The following is a 27,398-nucleotide window of genomic DNA, read 5'->3' as shown; positions in this document are numbered from 1 at the left end:
GTTGATTAGCCACCCGTGGGCTTGTAGAAACCGGACCGTCATATCCAGATGACACAGGAGAAGTTCTGGGGAATTTGCCAGATTTAACTAGTCGTCCAGGTACGACAGTATCCTGACCCCTTTACCTCATAAAAAGCTTTTCTTAGGGCTGCTTGGAGCAGCCCCTCTGTTAAGTGCCTGCTTACTGTAGCACCAACTTACAAAACTGAGCTCCTGTGCAGGGAGGCGGGGTTATAGAGGAGGCGGCGCTGTGCATTCTGGGAACAGTCAAAGCTTTGAGCCTGTTGGTGCCTCGGATCAAGATCCTACTCTACACCCCACTGTCCAATCCTTGTGGAGCCCAGTGTACCCAGCAGCAGAAATTAAAATTAAATGAAAAATGCAGCAGCTGACAAACACCTTCTTGTAGGGATTGTGATGTTACAGTCTTGCACCACAAGATGGCACCGTTGCTTTTCTATAGTATAGTTGACAAAACTAGGTACCAAACACTTATGAGGCAGGGAACTGCAGTAGGGTAAGGGAAGAAGCACAATATACAAAGTATAGAAGTGCATCAGAATAAATCTGAAGTAGTGAGCCCGTTTGTGCTATGGTATTGCATTTTATATATTAAATCTGCCCTGAGTATACAGGTATATGAGCAATAGTAAAGTCATCTCGTGATGTACCTCAAATGCCACTAGATGGCAGACATGCACCGTATTACCAAATGAACAGACTGATAAGAAAGTAAAAAGTAAAAAACTAGCACTCTAACTGGTGCTGGATAAACGAGGAGATATGGCAGTGCTCAGAAAATGGAAGTTAAATTAGAAAGGAAAGATGTAGAAAGAGAAAGAAAGGATATTCTAGAAGAGGTATGGAGGAACACTAGGAAGGATGAAGGAAAGGAATGAAACCAATGTCATTAACACAGAACTAGTATAAGGAGAGTCCTGTCACTTCTTTAAGAGGTCCTCTTTTTCAGCACAGACACCAGCACTACCTGAATAGGTATTTCACCATTGAGATTGTGTCCTAATTAGGCAGTCTTCCAGTTGCTGGCTAGCAAAGTCCCCTCTCTCTCGCTCTCTGATGAAACTGGTCACCACTGTCCCGGTCACACCACTGCTATGATGAGGTGATCTCCCGTAGTAGCGGAGCCCCCAGCATCGCGCTGTAGACCAGATGTCATAATAAATGTAGTGGGCAGAAGTGCCGCAGTCACGAGACAGTCCACCCAAGATGTACGGGGGTATGGTGTCCCTCCCCGCGGCTTCGGCTCTCCGTCGGTTTGGCCTCCAGAACAGGTCAGGGTGCAAGGCGGCCTCGATAGTTGTAAGGCAGGCTCAGCACCGGCTCTCAGTAGACGCCCGGCGTTCGGTCCCGCAGCTCCGATCCCTTCTCCACTCGGCGCGGCAGCAGCGACAAGCCTCGGTTGTCCAGGCGGGGTTCACGATCCTCCCAATCGCGGCACTCGGGGTAGCCAGCAATGCGCGTCCGGTCAGAGCGTTCACGGCAGTGTGAGCGGAGTACAGCTCACGTGGCATGCTCCGCATTCAGTAAGGTCCCGTCTCTCTCCCCATCGAGCTGCTCCCTGTCCCCTTCAGTGTACAGGATGGCCGGCAGAGAATCCTGGCAAGGTTTCCAGTGTGTGGTGGGGTCCAGGAAGGGAAAGCAGGCCCAGCTCTAGGAAAGCAACAGGGTCGGTAATGGCGCCGGGCCACGCCACTGGGAGACAGGTAGGCCTCAGATTTAGCAGGCTGGATTCCAGTGGATAACTGCTCCGAACTCCCCGATAGTTAGTTTATTAGGCAGAGTTGAGCCTCCACCCCAAACTCTGCTAGATATTGCTTTGTTTGTGTGAGATCTGCTGTATGATGGAAGCAGATTCTACCCCAGGGAGACAGAGACATCAGTAAAATGCGGCCATCACGATGCTCCACCCACCGGAAGTCTCGTTCATATCTTTGATGATTATCGGCCAGTGTGTAGGGCCTATAAGTTCAGACCTACTCAGAAACTGCACAAAATGTTTTTGCAGAGCTCAGCTGCACAGGCGTTCACACACTTGCAAAGCGAAAATACACTCCCCTGTGGGCGGCGACTATGCGTTTGCACGGCTGCTAAAAACAGCTAGCGAGCGATCAACTCGGAATGACCCCCTATGTCTGTAGTAGAACTTTTGTAATGACCATGTCCAGTGGGCAGATCTTGTGGGTTAGCTGTAGGTTCCTATGCACGTATGATGGGGCAAATTCAGTAAGGATTGCAAAAATTACAAAATATCAAAAATTGCGAGCAAAAGCAAAATTGCGAAAGCACGCTCAAATGGAAAAACTGCAACACTAATTTAATTTAACAAAAAGGTGGCCTTGTGAAATGTGCAAATATTGCAAAAACCATCCTAATAATCGCAATTTTTGCGTACATATTACAAATGTATGCAATTTTCGTATACATGTTTCTGATGTTGCATTTTTTGCTAACAGTGTTTTTCCCTTAAAAACTGCACAACCTACTTTCCTGCACCCAAATTAAAGAAACTACTCAACAACTGCAAATCAATTCAATCATCACTTAATTGGTCAAATGATCTTGTGGTAGTTTAGCAACTATTATCTTAAAGACACCAAAGTGTTTTTCTTCAAACATTGACTAATGCCCATAACTGTGTTCAAATATATTCAACTAGACCAGAGGTTCTCAAACTCGGTCCTCGGGAGTCCACACAGTGCATGTTTTGCAGGTAACCCAGCAGGTGCACAGGTGTATTAATTACTCACTGACACATTTTAAAAGATCCACAGGTGAAGCTAATTATTTCACTTGCGATTCTGTGAGGAGACCTGCAAAACATGCACTGTGTGGGCCCCCGAGAACCGAGTTTGAGAACCTCTGCTCTAAACCCTGCACTACAGCAATTATTGGTATATGTTTTAACAAACACACTTTTTTTGGAGTTAAAATATTTTAATTCGGAAACAACAGTAACATTTTTATCAAAAAAAAAAGAAGTGTTTTTTTGATTCTGAAGTGGTCAAACACTACATATTATTGTTTCTTTGCTTTTATTGACATTCCTTACTTTAAAGAATTATGTGTGAATATTTGTTTCAATAAGTATACAAATGGAGCAGAATTTGCAAAACTTGAAAATAAAAAGATGGTGTTGCTGTTCTTCAACATATGTTTATGCGTGTAGCGCACAAATAAAATGTTAAAAATAAAAAAAAGTACGTGGGTATGTTTTGTTTAACAAAAAAATGTTGGTTGTTTAAAAAAAATGTTAGGAAGCTAAATGTCATTCAGCAGATACTGCTAAGCAAAATGCTTGTAAAGGTTATTTTACATTTGCTTCTATCAAATAGTGTGGTTGTCAAACCTTGATTGTTAGTAAGTGTAAACAAAAATCAGTTAGTGACTTATATTTTCACAACCAACATGTGTTACAGACAGTGGCGTAACTAGGAATTTTTCTCCCCAAAGCCTAAAAATTATCTGGCGCCCCCCCCCCCCCCCCCCCCCCCATAAACGGCACTATAAAGGTGAAGATGTGCGCGCTGCGCCGGAAAAGGGGGCGTGGTCTCACTAAAATGGGTGCGGCTTCACTGAAAGGGGCGTTACAATACAGGTTAAGTATTCCTTATACCCCAGTTTTGCAACCTGCACGCCGAGACATTGGCCACTACAGGGGAAAAAAAATAATCCTGATTCATGTCCCTTATATTATTTGTAATTTTTCCTCCTTATAGTAATGCCCCTTACACATTATGCCACACACTGCAATGGCCCTTAGACATAATGCCACACACCATAATGCCCATTACACAATATGCCACACACAGTAATGCCCCTGACACATTATATCACACACCGTAATGCCCCTGACACATTATACCACACACCGTAATGCCTGTGACATATTATGCCACACACCGCAATGCCCATTATAAATGATGCCACACACTGCAATGTCCGAGACATTATACCACATACCACAATGTCCATGATATAGTATACCACACACCATAATGCCTGTGATACACTATGCCACACACACCGCAATACCCATTACACATTAAGACCTATAGTAAGGCTTATAATTACTTTTAAATTACCTGCTCATTGCCAGGGATTTCATGCTCTTGGTTCCATACACAGTGCCAGGGGTTGTCATGCTCAGGGTGTCATACGCGTTGCCAGGGGTTTCATGAGCTGGGTGTTGTGCTTGTAACCAGGGGGTAATGCTTGTTGCTAGGGCTGTGCTCCCAGTGCCACATATGCCCCCAGTGCCAGATATTCACCCACAGTGCCAGGTGCACATTGCCCCACAGTGCCAGATACAGAGATGCCCCCAGTGCCAGATACACCTGTCCCCCCAGTGCCAGTTATGCCCCCAGTGCCAGATACAGAAATGCCCCCACAGTACCATATATGCCCCCTGTGCCAGATATGCCCCCAGTGCCAGATACAGAGATGATCCCAGTGCCAGATACATAAATGCCCCAATGCCAGATATGCCCCCAGTGCCAGATTCAGATATGCCCCCAGTGCCAGATACATAAATTTTCCCCAATGCCAGATATTCCCCCAGTGCCAGATACATAAATGCCCCCAAATGCCAGATACAGAGATGCCCCCAGTGCTAGATATGCCCCTAGTGCCAGATACATAAATACCCCCAATGCCAGATACAGAAATGCCCCCTAATGCCAGATATATCCCCAGTGCCAGATTCAGATATGCCCCCAGTGCCAGTTACATATGTCCTGTGTCCCCCCCCCCCTCCTTACCGCGGTGCTGCCGCCCTGTGTTTTAGTGTTAGGGGAGGAGAGCGCAGCGTGCGCCTCTCCTGCTCCTCAGCTCAGTCTCCGGCAGTGCGGGTGTCTACTTTCAATTAGGCGCCGATCCGTGAGCCAATCAAAGCTCGCGGTCCGGCAGCCAATCAGGAGCCTTGGCTGCCGGACCGCGAGCTCTGATTGGCTCACGGGCCGGCGCCAAATTGAAAGTAGACACAGAGGGGCAGGAGAGGCGCACACTGCGTGCTCTCCTCCCCTCAAGAAGCAGCAAGCCAGCAACAGCAGCATCATCAGCGGAGGGAAGGAGGGAGACAGCAGATTGACATGCGGACGGCTCATCCGCATGTCAATCTGCGCTAAATCAGTGGCGGTGCCCCCCCGCGGCCCTGCGCCTCCAAGCCACCGCGGGGGCCGTGGGGGCAGTAGTTACTCCACTGGTTACTGAATGGGAGACATTCAGCTATACAAGAAACACAGTGCCTGGACATGTAGCAAAGAAAAGGTACAATCTCACTTTTTGCGCTCCAATTGTCCCTTCACTTGAGTTGTCCTCACACCGATATCAGGGTTTACATGGAACAAAGAATTAAACATATCATAGTGTAATACTGTATATGCACAAAGTCCTTTCCACTGTGTTAACGAGGAATAAAAGTGATGGAGAACAGTCCCAGAAGAGATCAGACGTCCACCTTCTTATAGGGTCACCAAAGTGATGTGATGGGGACTTGACAGATTTCTTACATGTATGCTTACTTGTATCAATGTGGTAGAACACCCATAAAGGTTTCTTTAATGAAGATGATGTTCTTCTTAAACCATATGATGCAGATGGATACCACTCATGCAGTATTGTATGAAAATTAAAAAAGGGGAGGCCAATTAGGGCAAACCAAAACCCTTTTTATTTCTTAAAAAATACAAACAGACAAACAGTCATACCCAAATTGGGAAACAGAGATGGACTTCAGCTGACAGAGTAAAATCCGGAATTTACAATGTCATATGTTCCCCTCAGTGGATAAACTGGTTTAAAACATCAATGTAACACTGTATCAACGTGTTTCGACGCACGGCGGCGTCTTTATCAAGATTAGACAGTGTGTTTAGCACTGGCATGCAGCCTCTCACGTAGGGTCAGCTGGACATCTAGCTGACCCTATGTGAGAGGCTGCACGCCAGTGCTAAACACACTGTCTAATCTTGATAAAGACGCCGCCGTGCGTCGAAACACGTTGATACAGTGTTACATTGATGTTTTAAACCAGTTTATCCACTGAGGGGAACATATGACATTGTAAATTCCGGATTTTACTCTGTCAGCTGAAGTCCATCTCTGTTTCCCAATTTGGGTATGACTGTTTGTCTGTTTGTATTTTTTAAGAAATAAAAAGGGTTTTGGTTTGCCCTAATTCGCCTCCCCTTTTTTAATTTTCATACAATACTGCATGAGTGGTATCCATCCGCATCATATGGTTTAAGAAGAACATCATCTTCATTAAAGAAACCTTTATGTGTGTTCTATCACATTGATACAAGTAAGCATACATGTAAGAAATCTGTCAAGTCCCCATCACATCACTTTGGTGACCCTATAAGAAGGTGGACGTCTGATCTCTTCTGGGACTGTTCTCCATCACTTTTATTCCTCGTTAACACAGTGGAAAGGACTTTGTGCATATACAGTATTACACTATGATATGTTTAATTCTTTGTTCCATGTAAACCCTGATATCGGTGTGAGGACAACTCAAGTGAAGGGACAATTGGAGCGCAAAAAGTGAGATTGTACCTTTTTCTTTGCTACATATTGTATTTATAGGTTGGTGTCCTATCTGGTACTGTCTATTTGCTGCTCTTTTGCAGCGCCTTAGGAAGTATCTCTTTTTCTTTTTACAGTGCCTGGACATGATTGTAAAGGGACACCTACACACACACACACACACACACACACACACACACACACACACACACACACACACACACACACACACACACACACACACACACACACACACACAATAGGTGAAAACACAGTATATGTAGGCAGAGTCTCAGAGAGACACAGATTTCAGAGCCGGCCACACAGCGACCCTGTAACAGTAGTAAAACTAAGCTGGGTCGCAACAACCAAGCACCCAAGTAGTGCTTATAATATGTACACTGCTCCCCACCCTCACTAAGACCCCCGGGTACCACTGAGGAGACTTGGGGTCTTGTCAGAGGAGCTGCGCGTCCCTTGTAATGCTGCTGTGTCTGAACTGCAGAGGGAAATGGCGCTGGAGAGCCGCTGGATCCTCTCAGTGGGAAGCCCCGCCCCCTAAAATGGCGCGCGGCTTCCCGCACTTTATAATATCTATACTGGCCCTGAGGATTTTGTAGTTTGTGCTAACCAACTGTAGAAACACCTGTTAGTAAGTGTGGCCAGTGTGAGTATGATGGGTGTCTCAGCGCGTCCCTCACAGCGGGACCCCGCTGCAGCGTGTGTCCTGTCTGAGCATTCCTGGAGCGCAGCCTGCACTCAAAGCTGCACTCCTACCCTAGTGCCGGCATTCCCACCAGTGACCCACTAACCGGGACGCCGGCGCTGTACTCACCACTCTTCAATCTTCAGGCTCTGTTAGGAGGTGACGGCTTGCTGCGGGAGGGTACGCTGCACCATGGTGTGGCTTGCGAATAGCTCTCTCAGAAGCTCAGTGTCCTGCCAGCAGAGAAACGGGACCATTAACTCTATAGGAAGTTGGGCCGTTCTCCCCCCTAAGTCCCACGAAGCAGTCAGGCTGTTGCCTAAATAGCTCTGACTGAAAATAACAAACATTAAAAATAAAAGTAGAAAACTCTTCAGGAGCTCTCCAAAGTGTGACCGCCTCCTCCGGGCACATTTTCTAAACTGAGTCTGGTAGGAGGGCATAGAGGGAGGAGCCAGCACACACTATTGATTTCTTAGAGTGCCCATGGCTCCTAGTGGACCCGTCTATACCCCATGGTACTAATGTGGACCCCAGTGTCTTCTAGGACGTAAGACTCTTATCCACTCGCTGGTCATCTCCAGACTGGACTACTGTAATCTCCTCCTGACTGGCATTCCTGACAAATACCTCTCTCCACTCCAATCTATCCTCAATGCTGCTGCCCAGCTCATTTTCCTCACCAAATGCACTACGCCCACCTCTCCTCTCTTACAAGACCTTCACTGGCTCCCCTGCCCTTTCAGAATCCATTTCAAGCTTCTCACACTCACTTACAAAGCCCTCACCCACTCCTCTCCCATCTACATCTCTGACCTTATCTCCCTTTACACTCCCACCCGTCCTCTTCCCTCTGCTAATGCACGCCGACTCTCCTGCCTTATGATTACTTCCTCCCACTCCTACCCCCAAGATTTTTCACGTGCTGCTCCATTTCTCTAGAATTCTCTACCTCTCCCCCTCAGACTCTCCACCTCTCTACAAAACTTCAAACGGGCTCTCAAAACCCACTTCTTCACCAAACCCAGCCAAATCTCATCCTAACCCTCTGTTCCACGCTCTCTATGTACCACATCTATGTCACCCGTATGTCTACCCAGTGGTGTCAGAAGGCGGGTGTGGCCCACACCCGGGTATCCCCCTTGGAAGGGGTGACACCAAAGTGCCAGCTCTTCTTTAGTGACAGGAGCCGAGTGCTGCAGTGAGATACTCTCCTGCAGCACTCGGCTCCTGTCACAGATAAGAGTCGGCACCTCAAGCTGACCAGTCTCCGGGGGCAGCCAGCATCTACGGGGAAGCTGGACATGCCCCCGGAACGAAGGAGAAAAGGTCAGCGAGGTCACTCCCCCTTTTAAATTAGGCCATGCCCCATTTCCAGATACCCGCGACTCCAGCGGGCTGAGCGAGGGCGTGGGGGCGATAATACAGAGTGCGCTCCGGGTGTCACCACACCCGGTGATGCCTCTGTGTCTACCTCTCCCCTTTAGAATGTAAGCTGTCATGAGTAGGGTCCTCTTCCCTCATGTGCTTGTCCTTTTTCTTACTTTAATGATCTACAACTGCACCAAATCCAGCAGTCTTCAGCCACCGGATACTTATTCCAGTGTCATCTGCTGATGCAGCTATGTTTATTTACCCTGTACTTTGTCCTATATTGTCATCAACTGTAAGTTGCTGTTTTCCTGTTTTTGATTATTCGCTTATGTACTCTGTAATAGGGCACTGTGGAACCCTTGTTGCGCCATATAAATAAAGGATAATAATAATAATAATGTTAGCAAAGGCAAAGCAAACATCTAACAAAATAATTTCTTTTATACGATATTCCTTCTATGTACAACCCCTGCTAGTTATAACATCTCCATTTCCAGACTACTGCTGCCGCCGCATCAGGACTATGTTTATATAGGATTATATTGTAGTTGCTCCTGCAGCAGAAGTGTAATCTTGTACTCTTGTCCTTCTTTTAGGTGAGTTCATGTGCTGTTTCTCCAGACTACCAGATAGTCATCATATCATCTGATGACAGTCGGATTCATACTGTATGTAGGAACCAAACAGTGGTTTGTTGAAGCATAAACTGGCAGGTCACATGTAAGTGTCCTAGGGTAAAACATTTTCTCTTGTTACTGGTGTATCAGTGCATGTATAAGATTCATACAAGATAGTTATATACAGTAGGTCATACATATACAAGGGCATAGCTACCATAGGTGCATGGAGTGCAGCTGCTATGGGGCCCAGAGCTAAGAGGGGCCTGCCTTCCTTTTCACAGTTACATGTATAAATATACATTTTTCACTATAGGGTGGTACATCGGGCCCTTACAAACTTTTGCCTTGGGGCCTACAATATACCTAGTTATGACCCTAGGCCTGCTCATTCTAATGTTGTATACAGTAAATGAACTGGATGGCATTATAATGTTACATAATATGAAATGGGGCACTGTAATGTAGCATTGATGAAACAGAGGTACTATAGTGTGGCATAAAATGAACTGAGGACATTGTATGTCATAATGTGAATTGGAAGTATTGTGTTGCACAATGTATACTGGCAGCCCTATAATGTGACATAATGTGAACCAGAGCATTACCATAGGGCATAACATTAATTAGGGCACTACTGTGGTTTAGAAAATGAACTAAGACACTATTATGAAGCATAACATTAACAACTGCTGCGGAGAGGTGTCTCTCTAGAAGCATTGAGACAGGGGCCCCTTCAAAATTTTGCTATGGTGCCCACAAAGTTCTGGCTACACCCCTGTACATATGTATACTCTAGCTGCATGTAAGTATATAGGGCATATTACATATGTTATTGTATATGTTTATTGTACACTCACTATTTCCAAACACTCTTCCTAAAAAGAAAAAACACAACAAAGAAAGGTTTTGCATAAAGTTTGCAACAAACACATCTAAAAAAAAAAACTTTTGTTTTTTAAAGAAAACAGTTTTTGGGAATATTGAAACAAATAAAGCATTATGAAATAGAGAAGATTAGCAAGAACAGTGACACATACAATTGTACAATACTAGCGCCTCGCCTCGACTTCACATGGGAGCAATTGTAAATTTACAGCTTAGACTTTTTTAACTGAGGTCTTACAACATTTATAATGGATGACCAGTGTATATACTTTCACGCCAGCCTGCAGATCATGCGCTACCAATCGTCCCCTCCCCCGGCCTCTTATGGTTTGGCCTTTACCTTTTGACTTCGTTCCTAGTGACAGAAACGTACAGAAAATGAATGTTACTTTGAGGAAAAAGAATAGTTTTCACATATATAGGAGCAGAAAATAAAGGAAAAACTTAAATTTTGCACTAGTAAACAGGGCTTAAGTCAATTTATTTGGAGAAAAACAAATAATACATATCAATCTCTACATAGTATAAAATAAAATCCATCATTGTGATACTGTATATCTTTTAACTGTTTAGGCAGCGTAAGCTAAGAAAGTGGTCGGATGGTCATTTTTTTCTTTGACTTGTAACATAGTATCTAAGGATGAAAAAAGACAATTGTCCATCGTGTTCAACCTATTTGTGGTCTCCTATGCAGGATTATTTTGGTCTAAATTTTGTCTGATGCTGATATCAGCCGTAGTGTTTTATTCCTCTTTTTATAGTAACTGTAGTGCGTGATTACGCACCATAACCCTGGATATCCTTATTCATTAGGAATTTATCTAACCCATTCTTAAAGGTGTTGACTGAGTCCGTCAGGCAGGGAATTCTAAACACGTATTGTCCTTACTGTGAAAAAACCTTTACGCCGCATTGTGCAGAATCTCCTCTCCTCTAACCTAAGCGAGTGTCCACGTGTCCTCTGTGCTGATCATACCAAAAACAGGTCCTGCGCAAGCTCTGTGTATTGTCCCCTTATATATTTGTAGATGTTGACCATGTCCCCTCTCAGTCTCCTCTTTTCCAGTGTAAACATGCCTAACTTTGCAAGCCTTTCCTCGTATTCCAGCGTCTCCTTGCCCTTAATTAGTTTGGTTGTCCGCCTCTGAACCTTTTCTAGCTCCAGAATATCCTTTTTGTAGTATGGTGCCCAAAATTGTACACAGTATTCAAGATGTGGCCTCACTAGTGATTTATATAATGGGAGTATAACACTCTCGTCCCTTGCATCAATTCCCCGTTTTATGCATGCTAATATCTTATTAGCCTTCTTTGCTGCAATCCTACTTTGGGTACTGCTGCTTAGTTTGCTATCTATGTGAACACCTAAGTCCTTTTTCAGTACACAATCGCCTAATTTTACCCCATTTAGTATGTAGGTGTTATTTTTGTTCTTGCTACCACAGTGCTTTACCTTACACTTGCCTGTATTAAAGCGCATTCTCCATTTGGCTGCCAATGCTTCTAGTTTAACTAAGTCGAGACTCAGCGTCCCCCTCCATATTAATAACCTTACACAATTTGGTATCATCTGCAAAAATTTACACCATGCTCTCTAGACCTACTGTTAGGTCGTTAATGAAAATGTTGAACAATAGTGGTCCTAGTACAGACCCTTGTGGCACACCACTTAGCACTTCAGTCCAATTTGAATATTATCCATTAACCACAACGCGCTGCTCCCTATTATCTAACCAATTTTTGACCCAAGCGCATATTGTGCTCCCTAACCCTATTTCTTGTAGCTTATAGATAAGTCGCATATGTGGTACTGTGTCGAAAGCTTTGGCAAAGTCTAAAAAGATTACACCCACCTCCTTACCCTGATCAAGGTTCGCACTTACTGTTTCATAAAAGCCAAGTTAGTTGGTTTGACAAGATCTGTCCTTCACAAATCCATGTTGATTCCTTATAAGGACCTTATTGGCTTCAAGGAACTTCTGAATACTATCCCTTAGAATACCTTCCAATACTTTCCCCACTATAGATGTAAGACTCTAGTACAAGAAAGCAGTGCTTGATGTAAATCCAATAGGACAAAATAACTAATTTAAGTGAAAATAAGATTTATGGCACATGGAGATGGAAGGATTGGAAGGTCAAAAAATAACCAATTAATTTAATAAAAATAAGCAAAATACACAAAAATAAAAACTTTCAGAATCACCAATATGGCCTGCTTAGATAGTAGTTTTTGTTCCTTATTTAACATGGACTGCAGATAGGTGTAGGGATTAAGTGATAAAGCGCTGATGGCACAGTCCTGATGTAACATTACCACAAAACTGCCACTGGGGGTGAAAGTCCCCTGAATGAAGTCTCTTAGAATGGGTGATGATGTCGGGGTCTTGAATCCTCACTAAAATGCGGTGTCCTCAGTGGAAAATAGATGCAAATGGACGCCAATGACAAATCCATTCACAAATTATTTCTGCAAGGGTCTTTAGTGTCTGTGATGGATTTTACAAGATATTATTGGTAGTATCATTGCTGTAAAGAATAGAACTAAACCTACATTGAAAAGCCTTAGGGTTTACTGTGATATTATAATACAGATTGACACATTTAAATATGTGTGTAGGGCTCCACTATATACTTATCTTGATGATTTTACATTGCAGTGATTGCATTAATATTTATGCCTAATTATGTTTAGAAACTGTGTTTTTGTCTCCAGTTTATGTATAATGAGAGGGTTTTAAGTACCATCAATGAGTTTAAAGTGTTGCTGTTAAAATAAGGGAAAACACAAGACAAGCAATCATGTGACTTTTTAAACCGATTGCCATTCTGAGTGGCAATAGCTCTATTATGCGCTTCAAATACCCGGAAATGGGATAGTAATGCTGGTCATAGTGAGAAAGTCACGTGACCACACCATGTGACCTAATGAATCGTATCTTCCGCTGCTTGGGTATACATTAGAGATTCCCAAATGTGGAAGTGACACGGTTCACGTGGTCACAACTTGTTGCCTATCAACCTATACTCCAGATAGCTTCAGTGCTACTAAGCGCTTACGACCACTCGTTAATTTATGTGATGCGGGTCACAATAAGAGAAACATGTGACCGCATCTGGAGTAACTGGTGCACGATATCCTTTCTTATTGGGGTTACTATTAGAGATGAGCGGGTTCGGTTTCTCTGAATCCGAACCCGCCGAACTTCAGCTTTTTTTACACGGGGCCGAGCAGGCTCGGATCCTCCCGCCTTGCTCGGTTAACCCGAGCGCGCCCGAACGTCATCATCCCGCTGTCGGATTCTCGCGAGGCTCGGATTCTATCGCGAGACTCGGATTCTATATAAGGAGCCGCGCGTCGCCGCCATTTTTCACACGTGCATTGAGATTGATAGGGAGAGGACGTGGCTGGCGTCCTCTCCGTTTAGAGTGACTAATAGTACTAGAGAGAGAGAGACACAAATTTTGGGGAGCATAATATAGGAGGAGTACTACTTGCTGCTGATAGTGTGACCAGTGGCAGTGACCAGTGCCACCAGTTTAATGAATCCGTTCTCTGCCTGAAAAAAAACGATACACAGTGTGACACAGTCACACATACCATATCTGTGCTCAGCCCAGTGTGCTGCATCATATACTGTATATCATTATCTGACTGCTGAGTGCTCACTGCAGTGCTCACACAGCTTAATTGTGGGGGAGACTGGGGAGCAGTTATAGCAGGAGTACATATTTTAAGTACAGTGCACACTTTTGCTGCCAGAGTGCCACTGCCAGTGTGACTGACCAGTGACCACTGACCACCAGTATTGTGATTGTCTGCTGACCACCAGTATATTGTGATTGTCTGCCTGAAAAAGTTAAACACTCGTCGTGTGGTGTTTTTATAAACGCATTCTGCAGACAGTGTCCAGCAGGTCCGTCATTACATAATATATACCTGTCCGGCTGCAGTACTAGTGTGATATATATATATATATTTTAATTTTATCTCATTATCATCCAGTCTATATTAGCAGCAGACACAGTACGGTAGTCCACGGCTGTAGCTACCTCTGTGTCGGCAGTCGCTCGTCCATCCATAATTGTATACCACCTACCCGTGGTTTATTTTTTTTTTCTATCTTCTTGATACTAGTAGCTTACTTTAGGAGTCTGCAGTGCTGACAGACAGTGTCCAGCAGGTCCGTCATTACATAATATATACCTGTCCGGCTGCAGTACTAGTGTGATATATATATATTTTAATTTTATCTCATTATCATCCAGTCTATATTAGCAGCAGACACAGTACGGTAGTCCACGGCTGTAGCTACCTCTGTGTCGGGACTCGGCAGTCGCTCGTCCATCCATAATTGTATACCACCTACCCGTGGTTTATTTATTTTTTCTATCTTCTTGATACTAGTAGCTTACTTTAGGAGTCTGCAGTGCTGACAGACAGTGTCCAGCAGGTCCGTCATTACATAATATATACCTGTCCGGCTGCAGTACTAGTGTGATATATATATATATATTTTAATTTTATCTCATTATCATCCAGTCTATATTAGCAGCAGACACAGTACGGTAGTCCACGGCTGTAGCTACCTCTGTGTCGGCAGTCGCTCGTCCATCCATAAGTATACTAGTATCCATCCATCTCCATTGTTTACCTGAGGTGCCTTTTAATTGTGCCTATTAAAATATGGAGAACAAAAATGTTGAGGTTCCAAAATTAGGGAAAGATCAAGATCGACTTCCACCTCGTGCTGAAGCTGCTGCCACTAGTCATGGCCGAGACGATGAAATGCCAGCAACGTCGTCTGCCAAGGCCGATACCCAATGTCATAGTACAGAGCATGTAAAATCCAAAACACCAAATATCAGTAAAAAAAGGACTCAAAAATCTAAAATAAAATTGTCAGAGGAGAAGCGTAAACTTGCCAATATGCCATTTACCACACGGAGTGGCAAGGAACGGCTGAGGCCCTGGCCTATGTTCATGGCTAGTGGTTCAGCTTCACATGAGGATGGAAGCACTCAGCCTCTCGCTAGAAAAATGAAAAGACTCAAGCTGGCAAAAGCACCGCAAAGAACTGTGCGTTCTTCGAAATCACAAATCCACAAGGAGAGTCCAATTGTGTCGGTTGCGATGCCTGACCTTCCCAACACTGGACGTGAAGAGCATGCGCCTTCCACCATTTGCACGCCCCCTGCAAGTGCTGGAAGGAGCACCCGCAGTCCAGTTCCTGATAGTCAGATTGAAGATGTCAGTGTTGAAGTACACCAGGATGAGGAGGATATGGGTGTTGCTGGCGCTGGGGAGGAAATTGACAAGGAGGATTCTGATGGTGAGGTGGTTTGTTTAAGTCAGGCACCCGGGGAGACACCTGCTGTCCGTGGGAGGAATATGGCCGTTGACATGCCTGGTGAAAATACCAAAAAAATCAGCTCTTCGGTGTGGAAGTATTTCAACAGAAATGCGGACAACATTTGTCAAGCCGTGTGTTGCCTTTGTCAAGCTGTAATAAGTAGGGGTAAGGACGTTAACCACCTCGGAACATCCTCCCTTATACGTCACCTGCAGCGCATTCATAATAAGTCAGTGACAAGTTCAAAAACTTTGGGCGACAGCGGAAGCAGTCCACTGACCAGTAAATCCCTTCCTCTTGTAACCAAGCTCACGCAAACCACCCCACCAACTCCCTCAGTGTCAATTTCCTCCTTCCCCAGGAATGCCAATAGTCCTGCAGGCCATGTCACTGGCAATTCTGACGAGTCCTCTCCTGCCTGGGATTCCTCCGATGCATCCTTGCGTGTAACGCCTACTGCTGCTGGCGCTGCTGTTGTTGCTGCTGGGAGTCGATGGTCATCCCAGAGGGGAAGTCGTAAGACCACTTTTACTACTTCCACCAAGCAATTGACTGTCCAACAGTCCTTTGCGAGGAAGATGAAATATCACAGCAGTCATCCTGTTGCAAAGCGGATAACTGAGGCCTTGACAACTATGTTGGTGTTAGACGTGCGTCCGGTATCCGCCGTTAGTTCACAGGGAACTAGACAATTTCTTGAGGTAGTGTGCCCCCGTTACCAAATACCATCTAGGTTCCACTTCTCTAGGCAGGCGATACCGAGAATGTACACGGACGTCAGAAAAAGACTCACCAGTGTCCTAAAAAATGCAGTTGTACCCAATGTCCACTTAACCACGGACATGTGGACAAGTGGAGCAGGGCAGGGTCAGGACTATATGACTGTGACAGCTCACTGGGTAGATGTATGGACTCCCGCCGCAAGAACAGCAGCGGCGGCACCAGTAGCAGCATCTCGCAAACGCCAACTCTTTCCTAGGCAGGCTACGCTTTGTATCACCGCTTTCCAGAATACGCACACAGCTGAAAACCTCTTACGGCAACTGAGGAAGATCATCGCGGAATGGCTTACCCCAATTGGACTCTCCTGTGGATTTGTGGCATCGGACAACGCCAGCAATATTGTGTGTGCATTAAATATGGGCAAATTCCAGCACGTCCCATGTTTTGCACATACCTTGAATTTGGTGGTGCAGAATTTTTTTTAAAAACGACAGGGGCGTGCAAGAGATGCTGTCGGTGGCCAGAAGAATTGCGGGACACTTTCGGCGTACAGGCACCACGTACAGAAGACTGGAGCACCACCAAAAACGCCTGAACCTGCCCTGCCATCATCTGAAGCAAGAAGTGGTAACGAGGTGGAATTCAACCCTCTGCAATAACCCACAGACATCTCCATGCTATATTTTCAAATGTATGTCGATTTCAGCTTGCTGATAAGTACACCTCTGCAATAACCCACAGACATCTCCATGCTATATTTTCAAATGTATGTCGATTTCTGCTTGCTGATCCCTGCAAACTATAACTTTGATCTCTATTCACACCAATGTATATTTTAGCAGTGTATGTAATTGTATTTGTAGAATATTAGTACTTGCTTATAGCTGATATTATCTCTTGTATAGATGTGGGTCAGTGGAGTGGAGTTTATTAGCATACATGGCCTGGTGTTTACTTAACACAGGGTAATATAATTCCTTTGATTAGATGTCCAATTAGCTTCAGCTGAAGCCTTTGTAAATTAGAACTAGTATATGTTAGCATTCAGTTATGGGGCAGTTGTCTACGGGGCAGTTGTCAGAGTTTAGAAATATACGAAGTTTGGAAATTACAAAGTTAGGAAATTTTAAAAAGAACAGTTAAACCAACAGTTGAACAAACATTGAAAAACATTGGAAAGCAGGTAAATCTACCATTTGATTAACAATTTCCATAAGCATTTTCCAATCTATACTTTTCTCTTTATAAACACCATGCTCCACAGACTTTTTTTCCTCATAGCACTTCATGGTATCCTCTATAAAATGACATCGTCCTTCACTATTCCTGTTATTTATCGCTCTGTACACATTGCAGCCTCATTAATCCACTCCCCTCTTATTAACACTCATGAGCTTTTAACCTATCTATGTACACTAACTGTCACATCCTCTACCTGTCACCATAAGAAACTATCACACACCTCCCCTAACTATACCTATCTCTCTCTTCTTTTGCTTCTACTAGCTGGTGACATATCCCCAAATCCAGGTCCCATCCACATACCACGCTCACATTCAGCTGATTCACAACAGAATATAAAATCAACAAACCTTATCAACATCACTTGTCTCCCATCTACCTCCAAGTCACTAAAATGTGCTTTATGGAATGCACGCTCTGTTTGCAACAAATTAACAGCTATTCATGACCTTTTCATAGCAAACAAATTCAATATGCTGGCTATAACAGAAACCTGGCTCACACAATCAGACACTGCCTCCCCTGCAGCACTGTCACATGGTGGCCTCCACTTCACACACACCCCCAGGCCTGGTAACATCAAAGGAGGGGGTGTTGGAATATTACTATCCAAATGTTACACGCACATTGTTTTACCACCTGTTCCCTCACTCACATTTACATCCTTTGAAGTACACTCTATTAGGATTTTCACCCCTTTCTCTCTGCGTGTTGCAGCTATCTATCGCCCACCTGGGCAACCCAAAAAGTTTCTGGAAGATTTTTCTGCATGGCTCCCTCACTTTCTATCCTCTGACATCTCCACCATCATTATGGGTGATTTCAATCTCTCTATTGACAGTCCACAATCTCCCCATGCCTCTAAACTACTTTCTCTAACCTCCTCTCTTGGCCTCTCCCAATGGACTGACTCCCCTACTCATCAGGAGGGCCACTGCCTTGATCTTGTATTCACCAGACTATGCTCTGTTTCTGAACTCACTAACACTCCTTTCCCTCTCTCAGATCACAACCTTATCACATGCATGCTCTCCTCCATTACTTCAAACTCCATGTCCCTAAAGTCTACAAGGACACCTCTTACCCGCAGAAATATTAACGCTATTCATTTTCAACAACTATCTACCTCTCTGCAACCACTGCTTTCACCAATTTCTACATTCACCTCTCCAGAGACTGCTGTGTCACACCTTAACCAAACTCTAGTAACAGCACTTGATGAAGTGGCTCCAGCTACCCATCACACTCCACGTAGACTTAGATGTCAACCGTGGCACTCTAAATACACTAGACACTTACAAAAACTCTCAAGAAAAGTTGAACGCCAGTGGCGTAAATCTCGTAGTTCAAGTGACTTTCTCACATATAAGACCACCTACCACTCTTATCGTACTGCTCTGGACACTGCCAAACAAACATATTTTCAATTTCTCATCTCTGCTCAAGCCTCTAACCCCAAGCGACTTTTTAATACATTTAAATCACTTCTTGTCCCTCCCTCACCTAACCCACCAGCCACTGTCAGTGCGCAAGATCTTGCTTCCTATTTCAAGGACAAGATTGACAAGATCCGAAATGAAATGGTATGCTCTTCCACAGCAAGTGACCTGCTCAATTTCCTGCCTGAACCCTCTAACACCTTCTCTTCCTTTGATCCTACAAATGAAGATGAAGTATCTGCACTCTTTTCATCTGCCTACTCTAATACCTCTCCCCTTGACTCTATACCCTCACAAATTAGTAAAGCTCTGTCTACTGTGCTCATCCCAACCTTAACGAAAATCTGTAATCTCTCCCTGTCTACTGGTATCTTTCCTTCTCTATACAAGCATGCAGTGATTACTCCCATTCTGAAAAAACAAAACTCTGACCCGAACTCTCTCTCTAACTACCGTCCCATCTCTCAGCTCCCATGCCCCCCAAGCTACTGGAGAGACTTGCCTACACTCGCCTCACACACTTTCTTAACTCACACAGCCTACTGGACCCACTTCAGTCAGGATTTCGTGCCCAACACTCCACAGAGACAGCACTGACTAAGGTAGTGAATGATTTGGTCACTGCTAAATCTAAAGGACATTTCTCTCTCCTTATTCTCCTTGATCTCTCTGCTGCTTTTGACACTGTTGACCACTCTCTTCTCATACAAACACTACAATCCCTAGGTATTCAGGACACAGCCCTTTCTTGGTTCTCATCCTACCTATCTAATCGCTCCTTCAGTGTTCGTTTCTCTGATTCCACCTCTACTTCGCTACCTCTCTCAGTTGGAGTACCGCAAGGCTCAGTCCTAGGTCCTCTGCTTTTCTCTATCTATACCACATCTCTTGGCAAACTAATCAACTCTTTCGGATTTCAGTACCATCTGTATGCGGATGATACTCAAATCTACCTATCCTCCCCTGATTTGTCACCATCTGTATTGGGCCGTGTCACTGAATGCCTTTCTGCCATTTCATCTTGGATGACATCTCGCCACCTCAAACTTAATATTTCCAAAACAGAATTAATTATATTTCCACCGGCCAATAGAAGTTTCCAACCTGATATCTCTATCACTGTTGAGAACTCTGCAATCACCCCTACCCCACAAGCTCGCTGCCTAGGTGTCATTCTTGACTCTGAACTGTCCTTTGTTACCCACATTCAATCTGTCTCAAGATCATGTTACATACATCTAAGAAACATATCCAAAATACGCCCTTATCTTACACAAGACACAGCAAAAACTCTAATCCATGCTCTCATTATCTCCCGCATTGATTATTGTAATAGTCTCCTGACCGGTCTTCCCAAACATAGGCTCTCACCACTACAATCCATTATGAATGCAGCTGCGAGGCTAATCTTCCTTGCCAGACGTTCATCGTCTGCAGATCCGCTCTGTCAGTCCCTCCATTGGTTACCGGTATTCTACCGTATTAAATATAAAATACTTTTACTCACATACAAGGCTATTAACCAAACTGCACCAACATACATCTCTTCACTCATCTCAAAATATCTCCCTACCCGACCTCTCCGCTCTGCACAAGATCTACGTCTCTCATCCACACGCATTACTTGTTCACACTCAAAATTACAGGACTTTATCCGGGCTTCACCCACTCTGTGGAATGCCCTCCCACGCACAGTAAGACTCGCCTCTAGTCTCCAAACCTTTAAATGTTCCCTGAAAACTCACCTCTTCAGACAAGCCTATCAAATTCCAGACCCACCCACATAACCTTCAGTGCTTCCCTATCTAATTACATCCTCTGTAGAGTATTCATAACATCACATATCTTGTCTTTCTTTAGTCTCACACCCTCCTGACACTTGGATAACTTTGTGGGGTATCATCATACAACCCATTAAGAACCTAGCAATCTGGTGGACCATTATGCAATAGGTAGCATCTATCCTTGTGTATCTATGCCTATTTCCCTATAGATTGTAAGCTTGCGAGCAGGGCCTTCCTACCTCTATGTCTGTCTGTTTTTACCCAGTTTTGTTCTATTACTGTTGTCCTAATTGTAAAGCGCAACGGAATATGCTGCGCTATATAAGAAACTGTTAATAAATAATAAATAAATAAACCCTATATATGCTTCAGAGGTTGGAGGAGCAGCAAAAGGCCATTCAAGCCTATACAATTCAGCACGATATAGGAGGTGGAATGCACCTGTCTCAAGCGCAGTGGAGAATGATTTCAACGTTGTGCAAGGTTCTGCTGCCCTTTGAACTTGCCACACGTGAAGTCAGTTCAGACACTGCCAGCCTGAGTCAGGTCATTCCCCTCATCAGGCTTTTGCAGAAGAAGCTGGAGACATTGAAGGAGGAGCTAACACGGAGCGATTCCGCTAGGCATGTGGGACTTGTGGATGGAGCCCTTAATTCGCTTAACAAGGATTCACGGGTGGTCAATCTGTTGAAATCAGATCACTACATTTTGGCCACCGTGCTCGATCCTAGATTTAAAACCTACCTTGGATCTCTCTTTCCGGCAGACACAAGTCTGCTGGGGTTCAAAGACCTGCTGGTGAGAAAATTGTCAAGTCAAGCGGAACGCGACCTGTCAACATCTCCTCCTTCACATTCTCCCGCAACTGGGGGTGCGAGGAAAAGGCTTAGAATTCCGAGCCCACCCGCTGGCGGTGATGCAGGGCAGTCTGGAGCGACTGCTGATGCTGACATCTGGTCCGGACTGAAGGACCTGACAACGATTACGGACATGTCGTCTACTGTCACTGCATATGATTCTCTCCCCATTGAAAGAATGGTGGAGGATTATATGAGTGACCGCATCCAAGTAGGCACGTCAGACAGTCCGTACTTATACTGGCAGGAAAAAGAGGCAATTTGGAGGCCCTTGCACAAACTGGCTTTATTCTACCTAAGTTGCCCTCCCACAAGTGTGTACTCCGAAAGAGTGTTTAGTGCCGCCGCTCACCTTGTCAGCAATCGGCGTACGAGGTTACTTCCAGAAAATGTGGAGAAGATGATGTTCATTAAAATGAATTATAATCAATTCCTCCGTGGAGACATTGACCAGCAGCAATTGCCTCCACAAAGTACACAGGGAGCTGAGATGGTGGATTCCAGTGGGGACGAATTGATAATCTGTGAGGAGGGGGATGTACACGGTGATATATCGGAGGATGATGATGAGGTGGACATCTTGCCTCTGTAGAGCCAGTTTGTGCAAGGAGAGATTAATTGCTTCTTTTTTGGTGGGGGTCCAAACCAACCCGTCATTTCAGTCACAGTCGTGTGGCAGACCCTGTCACTGAAATGATGGGTTGGTTAAAGTGTGCATGTCCTGTTTATACAACATAAGGGTGGGTGGGAGGGCCCAAGGACAATTCCATCTTGCACCTCTTTTTTCTTTAATTTTTCTTTGCGTCATGTGCTGTTTGGGGAGTGTTTTTTGGAAGGGCCATCCTGCGTGACACTGCAGTGCCACTCCTAGATGGGCCAGGTGTTTGTGTCGGCCACTAGGGTCGCTTATCTTACTCACACAGCTACCTCATTGCGCCTCTTTTTTTCTTTGCGTCATGTGCTGTTTGGGGAGTGTTTTTTGGAAGGGCCATCCTGCGTGACACTGCAGTGCCACTCCTAGATGGGCCAGGTGTTTGTGTCGGCCACTAGGGTCGCTTAGCTTACTCACACAGCTACCTCATTGCGCCTCTTTTTTTCTTTGCGTCATGTGCTGTTTGGGGAGTGTTTTTTGGAAGGGCCATCCTGCGTGACACTGCAGTGCCACTCCTAGATGGGCCAGGTGTTTGTGTCGGCCACTAGGGTCGCTTATCTTACTCACACAGCTACCTCATTGCGCCTCTTTTTTTCTTTGCGTCATGTGCTGTTTGGGGAGTGTTTTTTGGAAGGGCCATCCTGCGTGACACTGCAGTGCCACTCCTAGATGGGCCAGGTGTTTGTGTCGGCCACTAGGGTCGCTTAGCTTACTCACACAGCTACCTCATTGCGCCTCTTTTTTTCTTTGCGTCATGTGCTGTTTGGGGAGTGTTTTTTGGAAGGGCCATCCTGCGTGACACTGCAGTGCCACTCCTAGATGGGCCAGGTGTTTGTGTCGGCCACTAGGGTCGCTTAGCTTACTCACACAGCTACCTCATTGCGCCTCTTTTTTTCTTTGCGTCATGTGCTGTTTGGGGAGTGTTTTTTGGAAGGGCCATCCTGCGTGACACTGCAGTGCCACTCCTAGATGGGCCAGGTGTTTGTGTCGGCCACTAGGGTCGCTTATCTTACTCACACAGCTACCTCATTGCGCCTCTTTTTTTCTTTGCGTCATGTGCTGTTTGGGGAGTGTTTTTTGGAAGGGCCATCCTGCGTGACACTGCAGTGCCACTCCTAGATGGGCCAGGTGTTTGTGTCGGCCACTAGGGTCGCTTAGCTTACTCACACAGCTACCTCATTGCGCCTCTTTTTTTCTTTGCGTCATGTGCTGTTTGGGGAGTGTTTTTTGGAAGGGCCATCCTGCGTGACACTGCAGTGCCACTCCTAGATGGGCCAGGTGTTTGTGTCGGCCACTAGGGTCGCTTAGCTTACTCACACAGCTACCTCATTGCGCCTCTTTTTTTCTTTGCGTCATGTGCTGTTTGGGGAGTGTTTTTTGGAAGGGCCATCCTGCGTGACACTGCAGTGCCACTCCTAGATGGGCCAGGTGTTTGTGTCGGCCACTAGGGTCGCTTATCTTACTCACACAGCTACCTCATTGCGCCTCTTTTTTTCTTTGCGTCATGTGCTGTTTGGGGAGTGTTTTTTGGAAGGGCCATCCTGCGTGACACTGCAGTGCCACTCCTAGATGGGCCAGGTGTTTGTGTCGGCCACTAGGGTCGCTTAGCTTACTCACACAGCTACCTCATTGCGCCTCTTTTTTTCTTTGCGTCATGTGCTGTTTGGGGAGTGTTTTTTGGAAGGGCCATCCTGCGTGACACTGCAGTGCCGCTCCTAGATGGGCCAGGTGTTTGTGTCGGCCACTAGGGTCGCTTAGCTTACTCACACAGCTACCTCATTGCGCCTCTTTTTTTCTTTGCGTCATGTGCTGTTTGGGGAGTGTTTTTTGGAAGGGCCATCCTGCGTGACACTGCAGTGCCACTCCTAGATGGGCCAGGAGTTTGTGTCGGCCACTAGGGTCGCTTAGCTTACTCACACAGCTACCTCATTGCGCCTCTTTTTTTCTTTGCGTCATGTGCTGTTTGTGGAGTGTTTTTTGGAAGGGCCATCCTGCGTGACACTGCAGTGCCACTCCTAGATGGGCCAGGTGTTTGTGTCGGCCACTAGGGTCGCTTATCTTACTCACACAGCTACCTCATTGCGCCTCTTTTTTTCTTTGCGTCATGTGCTGTTTGGGGAGTGTTTTTTGGAAGGGCCATCCTGCGTGACACTGCAGTGCCACTCCTAGATGGGCCAGGTGTTTGTGTCGGCCACTAGGGTCGCTTAGCTTACTCACACAGCTACCTCATTGCGCCTCTTTTTTTCTTTGCGTCATGTGCTGTTTGGGGAGTGTTTTTTGGAAGGGCCATCCTGCGTGACACTGCAGTGCCACTCCTAGATGGGCCAGGTGTTTGTGTCGGCCACTAGGGTCGCTTAGCTTACTCACACAGCTACCTCATTGCGCCTCTTTTTTTCTTTGCGTCATGTGCTGTTTGGGGAGTGTTTTTTGGAAGGGCCATCCTGCGTGACACTGCAGTGCCACTCCTAGATGGGCCAGGTGTTTGTTTCGGCCACTAGGGTCGCTTAGCTTACTCACACAGCTACCTCATTGCGCCTCTTTTTTTCTTTGCGTCATGTGCTGTTTGTGGAGTGTTTTTTGGAAGGGCCATCCTGCGTGACACTGCAGTGACACTCCTAGATGGGCCAGGTGTTTGTGTCGGCCACTAGGGTCGCTTAGCTTACTCACACAGCTACCTCATTGCGCCTCTTTTTTTCTTTGCGTCATGTGCTGTTTGGGGAGTGTTTTTTGGAAGGGCCATCCTGCGTGACACTGCAGTGCCACTCCTAGATGGGCCAGGTGTTTGTGTCGGCCACTAGGGTCGCTTAGCTTACTCACACAGCTACCTCATTGCGCCTCTTTTTTTCTTTGCGTCATGTGCTGTTTGGGGAGTGTTTTTTGGAAGGGCCATCCTGCGTGACACTGCAGTGCCACTCCTAGATGGGCCAGGTGTTTGTGTCGGCCACTAGGGTCGCTTAGCTTACTCACACAGCTACCTCATTGCGCCTCTTTTTTTCTTTGCGTCATGTGCTGTTTGGGGAGTGTTTTTTGGAAGGGCCATCCTGCGTGACACTGCAGTGCCACTCCTAGATGGGCCAGGTGTTTGTGTCGGCCACTAGGGTCGCTTAGCTTAGTCATCCAGCGACCTCGGTGCAAATTTTAGGACTAAAAATAATATTGTGAGGTGTGAGGTATTCAGAATAGACTGAAAATGAGTGGAAATTATTAGAGATGAGCGGGTTCGGTTTCTCTGAATCCGAACCCGCCAGAACTTCATGTTTTTTTTCACGGGTCCGAGCGACTCGGATCTTCCCGCCTTGCTCGGTTAACCCGAGCGCGCCCGAACGTCATCATGACGCTGTCGGATTCTCGCGAGGCTCGGATTCTATCGCGAGACTCGGATTCTATATAAGGAGCCGCGCGTCGCCGCCATTTTCACACGTGCATTGAGATTGATAGGGAGAGGACGTGGCTGGCGTCCTCTCCGTTTAGAATAGATTAGAGAGACACTTGATTTACTAATTTTGGGGAGCATTAGGAGTACTCAGTACAGTGCAGAGTTTTGCTGATAGTGACCAGTGACCACCAGTTTTATTTATAATCCGTTCTCTGCCTGAAAAAAGCGATACACAGCACACAGTGACTCAGTCACATACCATATCTGTGTGCACTGCTCAGGCTCAGGCCAGTGTGCTGCATCATCTATTATCTTTATATAATATTATATATATCTGTCTGACTGCTCAGCTCACACAGCTTATAATTGTGGGGGAGACTGGGGAGCACTACTGCAGTGCCAGTTATAGGTTATAGCAGGAGCCAGGAGTACATAATATATTATATAGTGAGTGACCACCAGACACACAGTGCAGTTTATTTAATATATCCGTTCTCTGCCTGAAAAAAGCGATACACACAGTGACTCAGTCAGTCACATACCATATCTGTGTGCACTGCTCAGGCTCAGGCCAGTGTGCTGCATCATCTATTATCTATATATAATATTATATATATCTGTCTGACTGCTCAGCTCACACAGCTTATAATTGTGGGGGAGACTGGGGAGCACTACTGCAGTGCCAGTTATAGGTTATAGCAGGAGCCAGGAGTACATAATATTATATTAAAATTAAACAGTGCACACTTTTGCTGCAGGAGTGCCACTGCCAGTGTGACTAGTGACCAGTGACCTGACCACCAGTATATATAATATTAGTAGTATACTATCTCTTTATCAACCAGTCTATATTAGCAGCAGACACAGTACAGTGCGGTAGTTCACGGCTGTGGCTACCTCTGTGTCGGCACTCGGCAGCCCGTCCATAATTGTATATACCACCTAACCGTGGTTTTTTTTTCTTTCTTTATACATACATACTAGTTACGAGTATACTATCTCTTTATCAACCAGTCTATATATTAGCAGCAGACACAGTACAGTGCGGTAGTTCACGGCTGTGGCTACCTCTGTGTCGGCACTCGGCAGCCCGTCCATAATTGTATATACCACCTAACCGTGGTTTTTTTTTCTTTCTTTATACATACATACTAGTTACGAGTATACTATCTCTTTATCAACCAGTCTATATATTAGCAGCAGACACAGTACAGTGCGGTAGTTCACGGCTGTGGCTACCTCTGTGTCGGCACTCGGCAGCCCGTCCATAATTGTATATACCACCTAACCGTGGTTTTTTTTTCTTTCTTTATACATACATACTAGTTACGAGTATACTATCTCTTTATCAACCAGTCTATATATTAGCAGCAGACACAGTACAGTGCGGTAGTTCACGGCTGTGGCTACCTCTGTGTCGGCACTCGGCAGCCCGTCCATAATTGTATATACCACCTAACCGTGGTTTTTTTTTCTTTCTTTATACATACATACTAGTTACGAGTATACTATCTCTTTATCAACCAGTCTATATATTAGCAGCAGACACAGTACAGTGCGGTAGTTCACGGCTGTGGCTACCTCTGTGTCGGCACTCGGCAGCCCGTCCATAATTGTATATACCACCTAACCGTGGTTTTTTTTTCTTTCTTTATACATACATACTAGTTACGAGTATACTATCTCTTTATCAACCAGTCTATATTAGCAGCAGACACAGTACAGTGCGGTAGTTCACGGCTGTGGCTACCTCTGTGTCGGCACTCGGCAGCCCGTCCATAATTGTATATACCACCTAACCGTGGTTTTTTTTTCTTTCTTTATACATACATACTAGTTA

The 27,398-nt window shown here is 45.3% G+C and overlaps 1 protein-coding gene across 2 annotated transcripts in view; it reads left to right on the top strand.

The window, feature by feature from the left end:
• The first annotated feature begins 1,455 nt into the window (after positions 1-1,455).
• LOC134948702 (bromodomain-containing protein 4-like) overlaps positions 1,456-27,398 on the top strand; it is a 49,846-nt gene continuing 23,903 nt past the window's right edge. Inside the window, exons 1-2 of one of the 2 annotated variants that reach the window (XM_063936872.1) lie at positions 1,456-1,724; positions 9,223-9,346. The gene's annotated coding sequence lies outside the window, so the exon portion shown is untranslated. The remainder of the gene's footprint in view (positions 1,725-9,222; positions 9,347-27,398) is intronic. The other variant, XM_063936873.1, reaches the window with a different exon arrangement.

The sequence above is a fragment of the Pseudophryne corroboree genome, chromosome 8 (genome assembly GCF_028390025.1).
Source record: "Pseudophryne corroboree isolate aPseCor3 chromosome 8, aPseCor3.hap2, whole genome shotgun sequence".
NCBI lineage: Eukaryota > Metazoa > Chordata > Amphibia > Anura > Myobatrachidae > Pseudophryne > Pseudophryne corroboree.
Note: the sequence above shows the minus strand (reverse complement) of the source record. Positions and strands in the feature narration are given on the sequence as shown.